This window comes from Larus michahellis, chromosome 5 (genome assembly GCF_964199755.1).
Source record: "Larus michahellis chromosome 5, bLarMic1.1, whole genome shotgun sequence".
NCBI classification, from domain to species: Eukaryota; Metazoa; Chordata; class Aves; order Charadriiformes; family Laridae; genus Larus; species Larus michahellis.
In genome coordinates, this window is record NC_133900.1 from 81,552,867 (window position 1) to 81,572,414 (window position 19,548).

General features: G+C 49.4%; 1 protein-coding gene across 3 annotated transcripts in view; it reads right to left on the minus strand.

Moving 5' to 3' along the window:
* The window catches only part of STOX2 (storkhead box 2), a 146,050-nt gene that overhangs the window by 90,902 nt on the left and 35,600 nt on the right, over positions 1–19,548 (minus strand). The window contains exon 1 of one of the 3 annotated variants that reach the window (XM_074588350.1): positions 6,059–6,393. The exons of the other annotated variants lie outside the window; for them this stretch is intronic. The gene's annotated coding sequence lies outside the window, so the exon portion shown is untranslated. Of the gene's footprint in view, positions 1–6,058; positions 6,394–19,548 lie in introns of those variants that run through there. 3 annotated transcript variants of the gene reach the window in all.

Sequence of the window (19,548 nt, forward strand, 5' to 3'; positions counted from 1 at the left end):
TGATCCAAGAGCAACCCAAGTCAGTCCTCAAGTACAGCGCTGCGTGGGCTTCCGAGAAAGTAAAGCAATGCACCACATTGTACATTGTGCGAACGCCTGCCTCCTTCCTGGAGTCAACGAAAAAATGTACTTCTATTTTCATGATGAAAAAGTCCAAAGGACGTTGCTCTTTTAAAGCTCTGTATTAATTCGTTATATTATCTAGCACAGAATCGTAGAATCACAGAATGGTTTGGGTTGGAAGGGACCTTAAAGATCATCCAGTCCCACCCCCCTGCCCTGGGCAGGGACACCTCCCACCAGCCCAGGTTGCTCCAAGCCCCGGCCAACCTGGCCTTGAACCCCTCCAGGGATGGGGCAGCCACAGCTTCTCTGGGCAACCTGGGCCAGGGGCTCACCACCCTCACAGCCAAGAATTTCTTCCTAATATCTCATCTAAATCTCCCCTCTTCCAGTTTGAAACCATTACCCCTCGTCCTATCGAGAGAGAAATACCTCTCTCTCACAAAGGATGGAACAGGATCACAAAGACACGAACCCATTGCCTCCGGAGCCCACGGGAACCCCACACACCAGAACCATCCTCTTCAGCGGGGCACAACAAATAGTTCACAACCATGATTTTGCACATAATAACAGCTGTCATGAAACGAGTCTCCCCTACAGAAAAAAGAAAGTGTTTAACAAGGAGCTTTGCATAATTTCAGGTAAAACATGTTAGTTTCCAGCTCTCCCCGGATCTTCTTACAAAGATACCCACTTGGTGAGAAGACGTATGAACACTGGAGGCGAGGCGTTGCCATAGGACATCCTTCCCAGTATAACAGCCCAGATTCCAGTGGCCCTCACTGTACTGTTCCCCATATACCTACTGTGTAGCTAGTACGAAGCAGAAATCCTGGGGAAAAAAACCATATATTCTCTCCTGCTCATATATTCTCTCCAGCTCTCAGCTGTAAAATGACAACAGCAACACATCCTTCCCTCAAAGGGCTTCTGTGATCACAGGGACAGAAAAAGGTCATATATGTTCTGCTACGGAGATAGCAAGGTCCACACACGTACCCCAAAAGAGTCTTTGTCCATCATAATCCAGATGCAGGAGAACATCAAAACTCAAGGTTGTACCAGAAATTATAAATCTGCGATTTCTTAAGCTGTGAGGGCTTTCCTACAGAGCTTTTAATTTTAGATTTTAGCACATAAATTCATAAGGTGTCTTAAGGAAAACAGAATACGCGCTCCCTACATCATACATGTACAACCCTATACATTTGCTTTCTTAGGTTGTGGAAAGCCATCATTCCAGAACACGCTGCCCTGATGGGCGGCATTCCTAAAGGCTATTCTCGCGTTGCCTCTACCACTGCTGCCCCCAGGAGTACTTTGTGCCAAGTTTACAGACTTTAAAAGCTGTTCTTTCTTCTTTTTTTTTTTTTTTTTTCATCTGAAGCCAAAACACTAATTTTCTGTGCAATACACTCAGTAATATATACGCAGAATACTTGTTGGCACCGGCAACGACTACATGAGGCTCATCAAAAAATTAAACTATACCAAAAAAATCTTCAGATTAGACGGGTTGCATTGGACGCTGCCTGTTGAACTTGATCCTGAACTTCGTCACACACGTTCTCCTCCTGGGGAACATAAGACGATAGGGAAAGGCTGTGGTTACTCCGGGAGGAAGCAGCAACAAGAGCGAGCCGCCTCCCCAGCACTAAATGCTGGCCTGGAGGGTGCTCCCGGGCAATTCCCAGCTGGAAGATGAGAGACTCTTTTTATCGTCACCTGGTGCCCTTCAGCAAGGTACTCGGGGTATACGCTGGGTGCTGGGAAGCTCTTTGTCGTCTCGCAATTTCCTAGGCAATCCCAGCCCCCTCCTGGCTGCTGCCGCTGTGAAGGCTGCGTGGCCAGACAGAGTACGTATTTTCTGGCACACCTAAAGTTTGCTCAAGGAATGTAGGCCACGGTAAGGAAATTTTCACTTTCTGGCTCTCTCTTGGTAAGAGCAGAACTTCCCAAGGCAAAGAAAAGATGCTGCCCTAAGCCAAAGGCAAGTCATACGCCGCTGCAAACAAAACCAGTTCTAGAGTTCCTCTCCCCCACCTCCTGCTTCCCCTAAAAAAAGGAGAAAGAAAAAAAAAAAATTGTTCATAACACAGTGCATTTGGTGGCCTAAATATGGGTGTTACCAGATTCCCCACTGACGCAAAGAGGTCAGAATTTGAGAAGGTGAGAAAATGACTCAAGCTTCCCTAAGAAAAATCGACCTGGAACAATTAACCTGAGAACATCACCAGGACGATGTCCCAGAAAGCTCGTTCCCAAGGCAAGTTCCTACTGGGAAAAGTTTAGCAGTTCAGGACTGCAGGAGAGTACGTTCTCACATTTACACCTGACATAATGACTGCATGTGGGCAGGCAATGCTCGCAGAACCCATCTGAAAAAACAACTGCTTTTTGCTACCGCGTTCTTACGTCATTTCCTAACCTCTTTATACGGACGCTAGGAGTTACACGCCACCACATCCAGTATTAGTGGCATCTGCCTCCAGTAGAGAGAAAGGAAAACTTTATTACGCGCTTCCAAAGCCGTTGAGCTCCTTTGAGAAACATCCGTCTTCCAGGATGCCGCCCGCTTCTCACACCCATACCCAATCACCACGCACCACTCATCGCCTTTACAGGGTTTTGATACCCTTAAAAATGCCTTCTTCAACCATAATCGCCGTTTTTAACACTTTTTTTTTTCTGAAATGTGAGAAGTACAACACCACACTGTGTTCTGTCCTTCCATAACATTGCCTACACGCAGCTACTTTTGACCTCTGAGCGCGTGTTCTCCCTCCAAATTTTCTCTGCAACTCCCCCCCACACAAGACAAACTTAGATTATTTATTTTCTTTTTTTATTAGCTGTCTGCTGGACCTGTATTAGTGCAGATAAACATAAGAAAACGTTAAAAACCGAAGAGAGAGAGGCATATAAATGGGCTTTCAACTAACCTTTTGCCAGGGTGGGGAAGGTGAAATGGGCTGCGAAGGTCGAGCCAAAAGGGACCAAACCGGGCGGAAAATTTGCTCCCGTCTGGCTGGTGAGACGCGAGCGAAGAGGGCGAGGAGGTGGCTGGGAGGGGAGGAGGAGCATTCCCAGGCAGGCGAGTGGGGAACTACTAAATTAGAGAATAAGCAGCTGGGAATTGCAAATAACTGTGCACCGCCTGGGAAGCAGAGAGGAAGAGAGGTTTTCTGCCAAACTGCCCCGAACTGTCAAACGTCTGCATTTTTCACTCTGCAAGGGTCTGTGCCCCTCCTCCTCTGCCGGCCTTCCCTGTGTGCCAGCAGAAGGATTTCCCGTAGCACCTGCAGGCCACGGCTTTTCCCTGGGAACTGCAGCTCGGGTAGCAGGGAAGCACCGAGCGCTGGCATGTGTGCACGCACCTGGGAAGGAGAGCTCAAGAGCCGCAATTATAGGATCGTAGAATCACAGAATGGTTCGAGTTGGAAGGGGCCTTAAAGATTAGCCAGTCCCACCCCCCTGCCCTGGGCAGGGACACCTCCCACCAGCCCAGGTTGCTCCAAGCCCTGGCCAACCTGGCCTTGAACCCCTCCAGGGATGGGGCAGCCACAGCTTCTCTGGGCAACCTGGGCCAGGGGCTCACCACCCTCACAGCAAAGAATTTCTTCCTCAGATCTCATCAAAATTTCCCCTCTTCCAGTTTGAAACCGTAACCCCTCGTCCTACAGCTCCCCTCCCTGATCCAGAGTCCCTCCGCAGCTTTCCTGGAGCCCCCTTTAGGGACTGGAAGGGGCTCTAAGGTCTCCCCGGAGCCTTCTCTTCTCCAGGCTGAACCCCCCCAGCTCTCTCAGCCTGTCCTCACAGCAGAGGGGCTCCAGCCCTCTGGTCATTTTTGTGGCCTCCTCTGGCCCCGCTCCACCAGGTCCATGTCCTTCTGCTGTTGGTGTCCCCAGAGCTGGAGGCAGCACTGCAGGGGGGGTCTCACAAAAATCGCTCCTGGGAACCACTCGCTCCTGCAAACCTCCCTCTGCGGGGAGTGCCCTCTGCACCAGCTTCAAGTCTTTTTATGGTCAAGGTAGTTGCAACGTTGCCAAAATGCTGAGACTGCCGAAGTTGCTTTGATGGCCTAAGAAAGTCTCCAAAAGCCTGAAGCAAGGGAGACGGGATTAGTCTCCATAATAAAATTTCCAAATACTCCTCTGGTGAGGAAAAATCAACGAACAAAAAGCAAACCACAACCTCTGACCTACACCTTTGCTACCCAATTTGCTGTTAGAACGTACCTCTGATGACTGTAACACCCTAAAACTTATAATTATGAAGCCGAATGCATTTTCATTGTGGATGGATGGTTGTGGGTGAAGTAACTTTTAAAGGCAAAATGACTAAAAACCTTTCGCAACCAGAATCTCAGATGTCATTTGAAAAGCCAAGAGGATTCAGTTTCAAACCCAAAAGATTCAAACACGATCAAGATTGGGTTGAAGACAAAACAGCAAAGACTTAATTTTCCAGTCAACCCTCCTACGGGAGAAGAGATCGTGGAGGTTGCCAGTGGGGACAACAAACTCCTTAGTTCTCAAAACATTTCTGGCTTAATACAACCGAAATCTGGCGAGAATCATCAGCCATCATTTATAACATTTTTGACCAAAATCTGGCAGGATGTGCTCACGAGATTCCAATGCCACTGAAGCAGATTAATCGCGGTCTAAGTAAAATGCATCTTTCCCATTACGATTTGTAGCTGCGCCATTTTCTGCCGGCTGGTTCCACCTATTTCTGTTTCTGGGGCTCTTTGCAGCTGACATTTCTCTTTGGACCCCTATAGTTCCATAGCACGGGAACACCAAATTTATTTCTACTCCCCTCTCAGACCACTTTTTGATGTTCCAGGCAGTCTGGCACACCTTCAGTCTGCAGTACGTCCGTCCTCTGGGTATTAATACGAAGGACTTTTTGCTTTCCAGTCCAGCCAAACCAACACTTTTAAAGGAGTAAAGGGAAGGGGGAGAAAAAAATAAAAAGAAAAGGAAAAAGAGAGGAATAGTTCTATAACATAATTGCATACTTATAAATAGCGTGTTTTCCATGTGTGTCAGATATCCAATAGCTTAATGACAACTGATAACTGGCTGATTTCTGCAATCTGCCGTCAGCTGCTATTTTCAAGAGAACACGAGCTATTCCTAATACCGCAGAACGACTCCACTTAGTTGTGTAGGAAGCTTACATTTTTCAACCAGATGGCAGGTATATACTATTTTAACCAAAATCCCGTTTTAAGAACAGCGGTCGATATAATGACAGTGCTTGACAAGCCAAGAGGCAGACAAAAGTAGATAACGACATAATACCATTTAGTATTGCCCTTTAAAAAAATAACATACTTATGAACGGCAACAGATGGGCCAGGCAATCAGGCTGCATGACCTCATTTACTTGGGGGGGGAATGTGTTTTGTTTGTTTTTTTTAATTAAAACTTCAGCCTTTATTTCCAACGCAGACTTTGTAGAACTTGGATGTGATTTTTCTCGTGCGAGTATGAAGCCAAAAAGCCTCTGCTCCCCGAGTCAAGCAGGGACACGAGCGGTTCGGCCGCATTACAGCGTGATTAATCCACGCAACTGCATTAACACCCAACAGGGGGAAAAAAGCCACCTCTGGAACACAGGGTTTGATATGCTACAAATAACCTGTTGTTAAAGATAGCTGTCATTAGCGCAATGTCTACCAATTAGCAAATAAAGTATTTACACCGGCATTTCTGTTGCAGCAGAAGACATTATCCTGTTTGTTTCGCCGCCGCCTCTTAAACAGCAACAGCAAACAGTAGCTGTGAAATCCAGTTTACATCTCGCAGGAGCAAAATAACTCCGTGTTTTTAATAGGCAGGAATTCAGAATTGCCTGGACACATTTTCTCTTCTTTCCCTGCCCCAGTAACAAACATCAGCCCCTTTTTCTCAGATCCGACCCACCGCAGCCTCACATTTCTGCCCCTACCGCGGGACACGGTCTGCCCCTCTGTACTCACATCCCCTGTGGGGTCCTCTCTTCAAACACGAACGGAGGATCAAGAGGAGAAGTAGAGCCTGGGCGACTGAACAGCGCAACCGAAACACCCCAGGTGGTCACGGCGGCTTCTCCTCTCTTCTGTGCCAGAGACTTGCCCTTCTATTCAAAGCAAATTCGAGTGGAGAAGGTCCGACATCCTACGAGTCAGACAGACTCAGCCTCCGGATCCTCTAAAGCCCTAGCAAAGCCTTGAGGAGTAAGCTGTCTGTATATTTACTTTTGCCTTTTTTTTGGATGCACGCCTATGCGAGAAGGAACCAAACTCTCGTTATATTTCACACCCATTCACACTGCATTTTTTTCAGGGTGTTGCTAAAAGAAAAAAAAAAAAAAATCCCAAGCTAGTTCAGCTCCAAATGGCCAACCACACAACCATTTATTTTCCTCTGGTTATACTGACTGGGTTATTTTCCCACACGCTCCTGATGTGGTGAATGACTTGTCTGAGCAAGCCAGATACTGCTTTAGGCAGCAGATGAGAAAACGCAAATGCGCAGGGAGCCCAATAGGCACCTCCTGGGCTGCGTCCTGCCCGGCCAGGCTTGGCTTGCCATCCCCAGCTGAGGCTTCGGGAGGTGCCCTCAGGTCCTCAGGCACCCAGTGAGGTGCTACAACGTCCCCAACCCCATCACTTAGATGGCAAAAATGTCAGGGAAAAGCAGGGATGGAAGGGGTTGGACTGGTTCTCAACCCCTGATGGGCAGGATGGCTTTGCTTGCCCCACACCTACCCCCAGAACAGGACAAAGCGGGTCCTCATCCCTCCCACCCCTCTCCTCATGGCAGGGAGCACCATGTGGAAGAAGCGTCCCAGGCTCGTGGGGTCATTACTGTCTCCTAAACAAAAAGAGTCTCAGGAACATCTACAGAGCGAGGGAATGACAGCTCACATTTACCTCTGACCCCCTCTGGCTGCTCTAAGCACGGGGTGATAACGAACAGCAAATTACCAAGAGTGTCCTGGAAGGGGTTTCACACCGGGGCTGTGCTGTCCACGTCCCTGGAGGCTCTCAAAGACCTCGCTGGATCGAGCCCTGAGCAACCCGGTCTGATCTCACAGCCGGCCCTGGCTTGAGCAGGAGATAAGATCAGAGCCCTCCTGAGGTCCCTTCCCACCTGACTTCTCGTGGGATCCTCTTCTGTTTTACCTTCTCATTCATTTCTGGCTTCCTTCTGCCAGATCATCTGGTGTTCCACCACTTCAAACCAACGCGCTGATGACCATTTACTACCCAGGCCAGCAAGTCCTCACAAGCCCAGCACCCTCACAAGGAATTCACTACAGAGGCACAGCGACGTACCCTCCTCCAGCCAGGAAGGTCTCCGGACCAAGGTTCTCCTAATGGCCCCCATTGCACAGCACCTAACACATACAGGGTTGGGAGTCAAGAAGGGCAAAGATAAACAATGTCTCAGCTATAAAGAAGGATTTTCTAGATTTCTCTGTAAGCTTTTACTTTACTACTTTCCCTGTAAGCTTTTACTGCTCAGTTTACTTTTTTTGCATTGAAAGAAAATCTGTATGGATCTGGGAAGAAAAAAGACATCACTTTTTTTAGTATTTAGAATAAGTGAAAATTTGTGTCACGTTAAAACCTTAACTGGAATCGGGAGTGAATTTTTGCAAGTGGCAATAATGAAACAATGCTGAGAAGGAGCACCCTGACACCTCTTTTCACAGGCTCTTCACTTGAAATTGCCATTATAGCAATCTAGGTACAAAGACAATTCTGACATTAAACAAAAGGTTGTTGTAATAAAAGAAAATGGTGTTTTCCGTCTGGGGGGAGATCCTGAATCACCAGTATGCCTGAAGCACAGAGCACAGCCCGGCTGGTGGTAGGACGGGTCTGCCACCTGCCCTGCCAGTCGTCTCCAGCATCTTCAACACGGCCAAGATGCCCAGGGCCACATCCCACCGCCCAGCAGCGCAGAGTGGCTTGGTATCATCTGGGCAGGAGCACGGTGAGGCGATGGCCATGTAGGAACAAAAGCTAGTCCTGCTGCAAAGGCATCCCAAGAGCTGGAGCATCTCACATTGCCAGGTCCATCTGACTCCTGCCCACGTACCGAGGCAGCGGGCGCACGGCTGTGCAGGGGGGGAAGGCTATGTTTCTCCCCTAAGGGAAAGCTTGATTCATGCTAAAAGCTCTCCCAGTCCGTCTCTCGGGAGAGGTATCTGCCCGTTCTCGCTGACACCAAGGTTATTTAGCTCCTTCCCAGCGCCCAACCCAATGGCCTCAGCAGTTGGGGCACGTCACGCCTGAGCCGCGGCGGTCCCACGAGGGGCAGAGGGCGTTATGGACAGAGTGATGTACCTCGGATGTTCAGAGTCCCCACATCCCATCGAAAGTTTCACAGCAGGAGAGGAAAGGGAACAAGAGAAGAAGGAAAAATAAATTTAAAAAAAAAAAAAAAAAAAACAGATGCGTCCCCAGAGACCTGAAAGGCAGGCGGAGAGTAGCCCTGTTTTCGTTGCTGCAGCTCGTTTAAAGACGGCACTTTTCCACACCGCAGCCACATTTCCAGTTCCTTCGCAGACCTACCTGGAGGGACCGAATAATTTGCATCTGTCTTTTCCCAACATTCCACATATTATTTGCATTTATCGTGAAAGGGCGGAGAATAATAGTGCTTAGTGCGAGAAATAAATACATTTAAAAAACAAATCAGTCAGTGCTGCCAGTCAGACAGATGCAAAAGTTGCCAAAATACAGCCTTTCATTATTTTTTCATTCCCACCAGTGCACAAAATACATGAAATATAAAAGAGCGCCTCACATAGATTTCTTCCAGCTGAACGGAGCTTTGACAGTCAAGAACACTGCATTTTGCACATAATAAAATGTGATTTTCCATCAATTGTCCCAGTAATGAAAATGTAGCAGAGAGCACAACCCCTTGAAAGCCAAGAAGGCGAAGCCAAGGGTGAGGCTGAAAGTCGCAAAACCGGGAGCCTCAAGGGAAGAGAAGCGATGGCGGGGGGGGGGGAGGGAGGAGAACTGGTCCCCCGCCATTCATTTACTTTTCTACCCCCCTCAAAATAAGGGCTCCCCCTCCTCCCATTCCTGGTGTTTAACGCGAGGTGGAAGGAGGGGGGGTAGGGGGGGGAGCAGCCAGGGCAAACCCATCCATCTGGTTCCCATCACGGGGAAGACTGCCCAGGCTGGATCCTGCCAAAGCCTGTCATTAGCAATCAGCGCGAGAGAGAGCATGAGAAAACACAGCGCGGCTAAGACAACAAACCTAATACTTTTTAATACGCTAATCATAACAACAGCACTCAATTCTGGTCCTTATAAAAATATCACGGGAGGCAGATGGGTCATCCTGGTAGCCTCATTTTATCAGAGAAACTAATGTAACAGCCAACGCAAATGTTATTTTCTTCTGCCGCAGTATATCCATCAGCACCTATTAGAAGCATCTACAGGAGTGAAACATGGCAAGGAAGGGTAATTTGGTGAAGCGGGTGTAAAACCTTGCTGCCCATTAATACACTTGGTCTCCTTTTAGCTACAGCACAACACACATGGCGTTTTCATCCTGATGCAGCCGTTATAGCCAAGATGAAGTATTTTATGAAAGCTTGGAGAGATGTCCATCAAACTGCCCGTGTTCTCTTGCCACAGAAGTTCAGCGCAACCCTTCCCGCCTCCCGTAACCTGGCCAGCTGGGTAGAGCAATGCCAGCGTTTCCAAAATGTCCACAAAGAAACTGTCCTTCTTGCATATCATAGAATAGTTTGGGTTGGAAGGCACCTTTAAATGCCATCTAGTCCAACCCCCCTGCCATGATGAGCAGGGACATCTTCAACTAGATCAGGTTGCTCAGAGCCCCGTCCAGCCTGACCTTGAATGTTTCCAGGGATGGGGCCTCCACCACCTCTCCATCATCCTTTAAGATCTATTTCATCACTCTTTCATTTCAGATGACCAGGAAAAAAAAAAAGCAAAAACCAAACAACAAAACCCAAGCCCACATGCAAGTGGTCTATAGCAATACCTCCCAGGGCTGCTGCCGCGGGCAGCGAAGATCTGCAGGGTCACGAGGACCTCACGCTGCTGGACACCACAGGCAGATGAAAGCAGCGCTGCCAGCTGGACTTTTCAGCCACAACTTCCCCCCACTGCCCCCCACGGGAATGTAATCACACACACACCCCTAATTACTGCATGAGAGTGTCTGTTAATTACCTATCTGAAGTAATTAAATCTGACTGGGGTCAAAAGTGAGCTGCCAGTAGGGGACAGAGAGAGGCGGCAAGCTCTAATCCTTTGCTGTTCTCCAAATCTGCCTCCAACCAGACCCCGCAGGAGCTCGTTCTCCTCCCCGCGGGCAGGCTCCTTGCTCAGAGCAGCCATCCAGCTCTCTACGAGCCACATTTTTTCCCCATCACTTTGACAAGAGCTGCCCCTGCTCCACTGGCTCAATCCCGCCGTCCTGGAAGAGCACATAGAATCATAGAATGGTTAGAGTTGGAAGGGACCTTAAAGACCATCCAGTTCCAACCCCTGCCCTGGGCAGGGACACCTCCCACCAGCCCAGGTTGCTCCAAGCCCCGTCCAATCTGGCCTTGAACCCCTCCAGGGATGGGGCAGCCACAGCTTCTCTGGGCAACCTGGACCAGGGTCTCACCACCCTCACAGCAAAGATTTTCTTCCTAATATCCAATCTAAATCTCCCTTCCTTCAGTTTGAAACCGTAACCCCTTGTCCTATGGCTCCACTCCCCGATAGAGTCCCTCCCCATCCTTCCTGTAGGCCCCCTTTAGGTACTGGAAGGGGGTCTACGGTCTCCCTGGAACCTTCTCCAGGCTGAACACCCCCAACTCTCTCAGCCTGTCCATATAGCAGAGGGGCTCCAGCCCTCTGATCATCTTCGTGGTCCTCCTGGCCCCGCTCCAACAGGTCCATGTCCTTCTTGTGCTGAGGACTCCAGAGCTGGACGCAGTACTCCAGGTGGGGTCTCACCAGAGCAGAGTAGAGGGTCATGGGAGCAGGTGAACGCTTTGGGATCTCCCAGAGATCAGCCCCGCATCATGGTGCCTCCCTTGAGCTCCTTGCACCAAAGTAACAGCAACATCGCAACCGACATTTGTACAAAGCTGCCCAGGTTCTTTTTAAAGACCTCCCCTCTCTCCAGTCCCCTGTAGGGGGGAGATGGGATGGAGGATGGACACGGGAAGTGGAGAAGAAACCTGCTTCGGGAAGAACTACCATGTCTCTGCCCAAGGATGACATGGCTCCAGCTCCCTCAGGACTGTCCCCGTGCACCTCGCTGTCACCTGGCTTGCTTCTCTCAAGCTTCCTCCTTTTGTTAGGCTGTTCCCACGCAGATCTAATAATATCCTGAACAGATGAGTGAATCTGAATAACAGCTCTTTCTTCCTCCTTTCAGGAAACTATTTCCCCATTTGTTTCTCTCCTCTCCCTGCTGCGGTATCTCGCTCCAAACTTTAATGACCCATTTAAGAAAGGGAAAGCGTCTTCTAGGAAGGACTTGCCACGGGCTATTCCATGGGCTGCTCAGAAGTGAGATCTCATCATTTATAGTCTCTTCAGTTAAAGAGGAACGTTCCAGGCACCAAAGGAAAGCACAGTTAGCCACAGAGATGGAAATGGAGGGGAGATTTTCTTTGTCTTGTTCTCTCTTGCGCGTTTTGCTGTGTTTATTATCCTAGTGCTTTAGAAAGTAAACATGACTGGGAGATCAGAGCTGAGCCCCAGCCTGTCTGCTCCGACTTGCTGATGGATAATCCATGAGAAGCTTCTCAAAATGGCCTTTTCCCCCCCAACTTTGTGGGACAGGGACATTTATGTCTCAGCCCACAATGCTGAAGCTCCACAAGCCTCCAAAGGCTCAGACAGGCATCGGTGCCACAGCCTGGAGTGGGACAGAGTCGACAGCCGGCTGAATGTGAGCCAGCAGTTGTGCCCAGGTGGCCAAGAAGACCAACAGCATCCTGGCCTGTATCAGGAATGGTGTGGCCAGCAGGACTGGGGCAGTGACCATCACCCTGTACTCGGCACTGGTGAGGCCCCACCTCGAGGGCTGTGCCCAGTTTTGGGCCCCTCACCACAAAAAAGACATTGAGGTGCTGGAGCGTGTCCAGAGAAGGGCAACGGAGCTGGTGAGGGGTCTGGAGCACAAGTCTGGTGAGGAGCGGCTGAGGGAGCTGGGGGTGTTCAGCCTGGAGAAAAGGGGGCTGAGGGGAGACCTTCTCGCTCTCTACAGCTCCCTGAAAGGAGGGGGTAGCCGGGGGGGGGGGGGTCGGTCTCTTCTCCCAAGGAACAGGTGATAGGACAAGAAGAAATGGCCTCAAGTTGCTCCACAGGAGGTCTAGATTGGATATTAGGAAAAAATTCTTCACCAAAAACGTTGTCAAACATTGGAGCAGGCTGCCCAGGGAATTGGTAGAGTCACCATCCCTGGAGGTATTTAAAAGACGTGTAGATGTGGTGCTGAGGGACATGGTTTAGTGGTGGACTTGGCAGTGCTGGGTTAACAGCTGGACTTGATGATCTTAAAGGTCTTTTCCAACCTAAATAATTTGATTCTGTTCTATGCAGGGAGGCAGCACCGCTGGCTGGGAGGGGCCTGAACCGCTGCAGGAATGTGGCCAACGTCAGCCCTTATCCCCGACCCGTCTGTGCTCCATCACACCTCCTGCCCCTCATTCCTGCTCTCCTGGCTTGATACTGCATGCTCCCCTGCGAGGTGGTAAATGGCCACGTGCCGGTTTGACTCCTTCAGGTTGCTCGCTGGATCCCGGGGATCATTCCCCCTCCCAGGAATGAGGTGCACAACTGTGGGACACAAGCAGGAACCAGTCACCGGCGCAGCATGTTCGAGAGAGCTGGAGAGCAGGACGAGATGGAGAATGGGGACAGACAGCTCTGTGAAAAGCCGGAGGAACAGCTTTGAAGGAAGAAATATGATAGGAATAGAAATTGGATGTTAAAAAAGGGTAAAAAAAACCAAAAACAAAACCAAAGAAGGCTGTGGAAGGGCAACTCAGCTGCTGAAGACCAAGGAGTTAGGATGGGAGAAGCAGCAACCGGGCTACTGCTGATGGACAGGAGTTCAGTTTCTCTCCTACATCTCCCATCATCAGAAGACGAGGGAAATGGATGGGTCAAAACCCTCAGGAACCAGAACTAGTAAAAATGCATCTTTCTTTTAACCCTTAAAAGCGATGGATCGAGACGGCTTCGCTTCCCTTTCACCATTCTTCTCATCTCCGAAACGGTTTTCCTGCTGCTCTGTAAACTTTTGTTTTAAAATAGCAGACGATACAGCACACAGGGAGCCAGCCTGTTGTTTAGACACAGCCATTCAAACCTAAACAACACAAAGAGGGGGAAAAAAAGCGGAGGGGGAGAGACAGGCAGATGGTGGTGAGCTGTGCAGACCGGCACGGCAGCCCGAGCGTTCCTGCAACACGCCGAGGCACCGTTTGCCAGAACTTCGAACTCCCTCGGTTTTTTGGTTTTGTTTTTTTTACAAGCTTAAAAATGCAAACACAAAGTCTCAGTGTGAGGCGGAAAGCTGGGAGCTCAAGTTTCAGCTCAAAACTCCATTCCCAGTGCCGTTGTACATCATGGTCTAAAAATAATGCATCTATATTGAAAAAAATCTGACTTTCTAAAATAAAAAAAAAATAAATTAATACCATTTTGGAGAGGTAAAACAGGGAAGAACAGTATAAAACGTGCTTTTTGTCAGTTGATCACGTATGTTTGGTTTTAATTGATTACACATATATCATTTTCACAAAAGTGTGCGCCCAAAATTCACTAAAGCTTCTGAAGGGGAAGGAGTATCTCAATACCGTCGCCTTGTCCTACGTTTGAAAAACAGCTTTGGACAGCTTTTAAATGCATAATGCTTGCTGTTATATATGCTATATACATTATATACGCACTATACTTAACAGGATAGTGCCTAATAGCTGTAAAAAAATATATCCAGGGATATTCACATTAGGAAAAAAAAAAAAAAAAAGTATTTTTCTTCCCTTTCCCTTGAAATTACTGCAAGCCTGGCTGGGGCAGGTTGCAAGGAGCGGGCAAGTCTGCAGGGACACCGTTCCCACACAACGCCGAGCATCCAGAGCTCCCAGGCCATCCCGGCATCGCCAGCTGTGTCAGGGCAGCCCAGCTGTGATGAACTATCCTCATTAGCGGCGAACTTCTTTGTTTTGATGAGGCAAATGAATAACTACGTTTGCGCCCTAAGCGGGCTATAAATCAGCGAGGCATTTAGCCACTTAGCTTCGCGCTGTCAAATATACTTTTGCAACGGCCAAACACAATCCCGATGATAAATCTACGCGGCTGAAGCTTTCAGACCACCAGTAATTTCTGCCTTAAAACCCTCACGACTAAGAAAGGCAACAGAGACAGGGCAAGACAGATGAAAACAGGGAATAACATAAGTACCAGTGACCTAAAGGGGTGCAGATTTCCCAGAGAATGTGACAAGTGGAGGCAGAATAAAATAAGCTAGAGGTAATACTTTCAATTATAGATGAATATATATATGAATACTTTCATTTCTGCAATTTTGTGTTGTGTGTCAGCAGAAAAGACCAATGCTTACAGTAAATGGTGTAAAACATGGGTTCTATTGAGGCCGAGCCGCAGACCAGATCTGAAAAGGGCTCTGCCTCCGTCCCTGGTTGGGGTGGGACAGACAGCCATCGCCTCTGCTCTGGCTTGACTTGCGTGGGGCTCGTCCCCAGGAACCCCGTCGGGGCCGTAAGTCCCACAGAAACAGAGAGCCACGACAGATCGCTTCTCTCTCCCCTTCTCCTGAGACGATTTTAACCTTAAAAAGAAAAACCCCAAAGGGATCTGAGTGCCAGACCCTGCAGTTTTTAACCAGATGCCAAGGACGTGAGAGCTGCTGCTGATGGCTTTTTCAACATCACCCATACTCACCCCTACAGGGAATGCATTCGCGAGGTCCCCACACGCTCCACAGACTTCGCTTCCCAGAACTGGCCCCTGGAGTTGGTGAAAACGCAACTGCAAAACCAGTGGGTGCTGGCGGGGATGCGGATCAACCCACGGCTGCCACCCACACTGCCAACACCGGCCCCGGGACCACCGGACACCAGCTTCCTTCCACAGCCTGCTTGCCAGGGGCTTGCCATCCCCTCTTTCCACATGGATGGCCCAACTCCTGACCACTGGTAGAGGAACCCCAACTGGACGACCAGCATGCTTGGGGTGAGCAGGCTCCAGCCAGCACGGAAGACTTTATTTTTATCTTATTTTACCTTATTTTTCTTAGAATCATAGAATTTTTAGGGTTGGAAGGGACCTTAAAGATCATCCAGTTCCAACCCCTCTGCCCTGGGCAGGGACACCTCCCACTAGATCAGGTTGCTCAGAGCCCCATCCAGCCTGGCCTTAAAAACTTCCAGGGATGGGGCTTCCACCACCTCTCTGGGCAACCGGGGCCAGTGTCTCACCACCCTCATGGTGAAGAACTTCCTCCTAATGTCCAGTCTGAATCGACCCATCTCTAGTTTTAATCCACTCCCTCTAGTCCTACCATTACCCAACAGCTTAAAAAGTCCCTCCCCAGCTTTCTTGTAGGCCCCCTTAAGATACTGGTAGGCCACTATAAGGTCTCCTCGGAGCCTTCTTTTCTCCAGACTGAATAACCCCAGCTCTCTCAGTCTGTCCTCACAGGAGAGGTGCTCCAGCCCTCTGATCATCCTCGTGGCCCTTCTCTGGACACGTTCCAGCACTTCCATATCTTTCTTGTAGTAGGGGCTCCAGAACTGAACACAGTACTCCAGGTGGGGTCTCATGAGAGTGGAGTAGAGGGGGAGAATCACCTCCCTTGACCTCCTGGCCACACTTCTCCTGGTGCAGCCCAGGATACAATCCTGTTTCCTCCAATGAAACCTGGATTTGCAACATGATCTCAGTCAAGTCATACAGTCTGTAGATGCTCGCTCATCAATTTGGAAAAGGGGGATAACAGCGAGGCTGAAGGGTAGGATGACTTCAGGGCTGTATTTGTTGTATCGCAGATACCCACCCCACTCGCCCTCCCTGTGTTCCCCTCCGTGGGGATGCAATTAGGCAGGCAGCAATCAATCGCTTACGGAAACGCATACTGTCACAGAATTTCCCACTAACGCCAAATTTAGCACAATCACGGTGGAGTCCCTTTTTTACTCCCATTTAGAAGTAGAATACCAAAGGGAGCACAAGCGCAGGCCACGCTGCATTCTGCTCACCTCCAAAGGTGACGTGTTATGGGCAATGTCACTAAATAAGCTTGTTCAGGTGGGGACCTATGGATGTCTCCAGCCTCCTGCTCAAAGCAGGGCCAACCCTGACTTCACGTGAAGTTGCATAGGCTTGGTCCGGTTGGGCCTTGAAAAACTCCAAGGACGGACCTTCTAGCGCCCCTCTGGGCAATTTGTCAATACTTAATTATCCTCATGAAGATTTATTTTATTTTATTTTTTAATACTTGGCCAAAGAATCCCATTCCAGTTTGCAACCACTGTCCCTTGGAGGCTGTCTCCATCTTTTCATTAACTTCCCCACAGGCAGGGGCAGGTTTCTATCAGGTCCCCCACAAAGCCATCTCTTCTCCAGGCTGAAGAAGCCCCGTCCCTCAGCCTCTCCCGTAGCATGTGCTCCAGGCTCCTGGCCATCAGAAAACCCAGCAATTTGACTGTTTTACATGATGTGCTACTCCTATTTTATAGAAACTAGCATAAATGCTAAAATACACATATGTGAAGCCACAGGTTGAAGATTAGATAGTTTTCTAATAAAACAGCACCGAGCTTACCAGCTGTGCATTTGTCTAAGCCAAAGACAGACAGTAGGGAGCATCCATGGTTTAATAAAAAGGCAAGTCTCCTTCAAGGCAGCAGAGGGAACCTACTTACCATTTTTCACATGCCTCGCTGTCAAATACACATGAATATACATAACTCCTTGAAAACTTAATGCCTTCGATATGAGTCACGCTCCAAAATGCTAGCATGCTTTATACCAGAGGAGACCTCTGATTCACGTACCAAACAGGAGTACAATGATCATTTGATGCAGGTAAATCATTTGTAGCAAGACAAACGTCATATTAGGAAAACACACGCTGCGGTCCGAGAGACTGTGCTCAGTGCCCAGCGCTTAGGGAAAGCCAGAAGAATGATTAGCACCTTCGTATACGTTGATGGGAATCATAGAATGGGTTGGGTTGGAAGGGACCTTAAAGATCGCCTAGTTCCACCCCCCTGCCCTGGGCAGGGACACCTCCCACCAGCCCAGGTTGCTCCAAGCCCCGTCCAGCCTGGCCTTGGACACCTCCAGGGATGGGGCAGCCACAGCTTCTCCGGGCAACCTGGGCCAGGGGCTCATCACTTTAATGGCAATAATTAAATATTAGGAGGCCTGAATAAAACTCCCAGGTGAAGGAAGCGCAGGAGGCCTGCCCGGCCAGGCTGGGAGGTGACTGGCAGCCACCCTCCTCCTCATCTACGGCCACAAGCCACATCCTTGGTCAGAGCCGCACCTTGGGTGCGAGTACTGCACCCAAGCCCAGCTCATGTACGTGGTCAGGTGCCCTGGCAAGTCATTGCTGTATCAGTAGGAAATTCAGCCTCTGCACAAAACGACTTCAGCGCACCCAGGAGAGGTGACACCGTCAACAGTGGCCACCCCAATGTCGGCACAAACACAGCACCCTGGCTCACGGACACCAAGTAAAACTCACGGATTCAGCCGCCTTTCTGCAATCCGGGAAGATGACACCAAAAGCACCCAGCCAGACTGGTTCGCTGGCTACTCCACTCCTCCGCATCGGAATCAGGATTTCCAACTTGCTCCCCAAGCGAGCTGGAAAGATGAGTTGTCACCATGACAGAGCTGCAGCGAGACATGATGAAATCACCCAGCAAGGCTCCCGTCGACCTCAGGTAAACTCAACCGCACACCGCGACAGGCTCCAAACAAACTTGACAGAGACAAAAATTAATAACTCTACTATTTTGGATGCCAAAAAAAAAGTTATTTCTTGTTCTTTTCCCATATATTTCTGGGGACATCATTTGGAAGCCTATCTTCCTAATCGCTTATTTTTTTTCCTATTGGTTATGTTCCAAAGGGAAAAGCATCACACTAATTCAGAACAAGGAGGTATCGGAACAGCCAGTGGGCTGTGCAGACTCTCCATGAGCTATAAAGCTATTGATCTGGAAGACACACACATCTTTCTTCTTTCAGCTGCCATCGATCGCTATTTTTCAAACTCCCCAACACCGAAAAAAAAATATCTCCATTACCACTCAGCATGCCAAAGCATACTCGAACTGCTCCGACACGTTACGCTGGAATTAAAACAAAGAGTTTATTCCTGGTTTGTTTTATTTCCTTGCTAAGGTGGCGACTGCTTTAGGATCCTTTGCCGAGAGCGGCCACCCTTTGCTGAGCCCTAATAAAGCGAACATCAAAAGCAGTTGTGTCCTGGAGGGGACCGACGCCGGGGATCCGGTGGAAGCTGCAGGGCTGAGCCGTGCCCAACGAGATGCTGTAGATTCTGTACTAACCAGTAGTGAATTAAAACTGTTTGCTGCGTTTCCAGGGTCATTCACTAAACAAGATCGGCTTCCACAGGGTTTAAAGGCTGCTTGATAGCTACTTTCTGCTTGGCTACCCGGTGTATAGGGATTAATGATGATTTAATAGAGAGCTATGATTAATAGCTGCACCCAACTGCTAAACTGCTGTTAACCGCTATCTATCCCTGTTCCCAAGACCCTCATGGGGGAAGAAGCCAGCTAATCATAAGGGAAGGATTACAAACGGGGAGAGCGTGAGAGGGACGCTGGTGCTGGGACCGTGGGGTGAGCTGCGGTGGGATGAGTCTGCTCTGCCCTGGTGAGGCCACATCTGGAGTGCTGTGTCCAGTGCTGGGCTCCCCGGTTCAAGAAGGACAGGGAACTGCTGGAGAGGGTGCAGCAAAGGGCTGCCAGCAGTTCCCTGTCCTTCTTGAACCGGGGAGCCCAGAACTGGACGATGAGGGGACTGGAACACCTCTGTTACGAAGAAAGGCTGAGGGATTTGGGTCTCTTCAGTCTGGAAAAAAGACGGCTGAGGGGGGGATCTTATCAACACTTAAAAATCCTTAAAGGGTGGGTGTCAGGAGGATGGGGCCAGGCTCTTTTCAGTGGTGCCCAGGGACAGGACAAGGGGCAATGGGCACAAATTTGAACATAGGAAGTTCCACCTAAACACGAGGAGGAACTTCTTTACCCTGAGGGTGGCAGAGCCCTGGCACAGGCTGCCCAGAGAGGTGGTGGAGTCTCCATCTCTGGAGACATTCCAGACCCACCTGGACGCGTTCCTGTGCCACCTGCTCTGCGTGACCCTGCTCTGGCAGAGGGTTGGACTGGGTGATCTCCAGAGGTCCC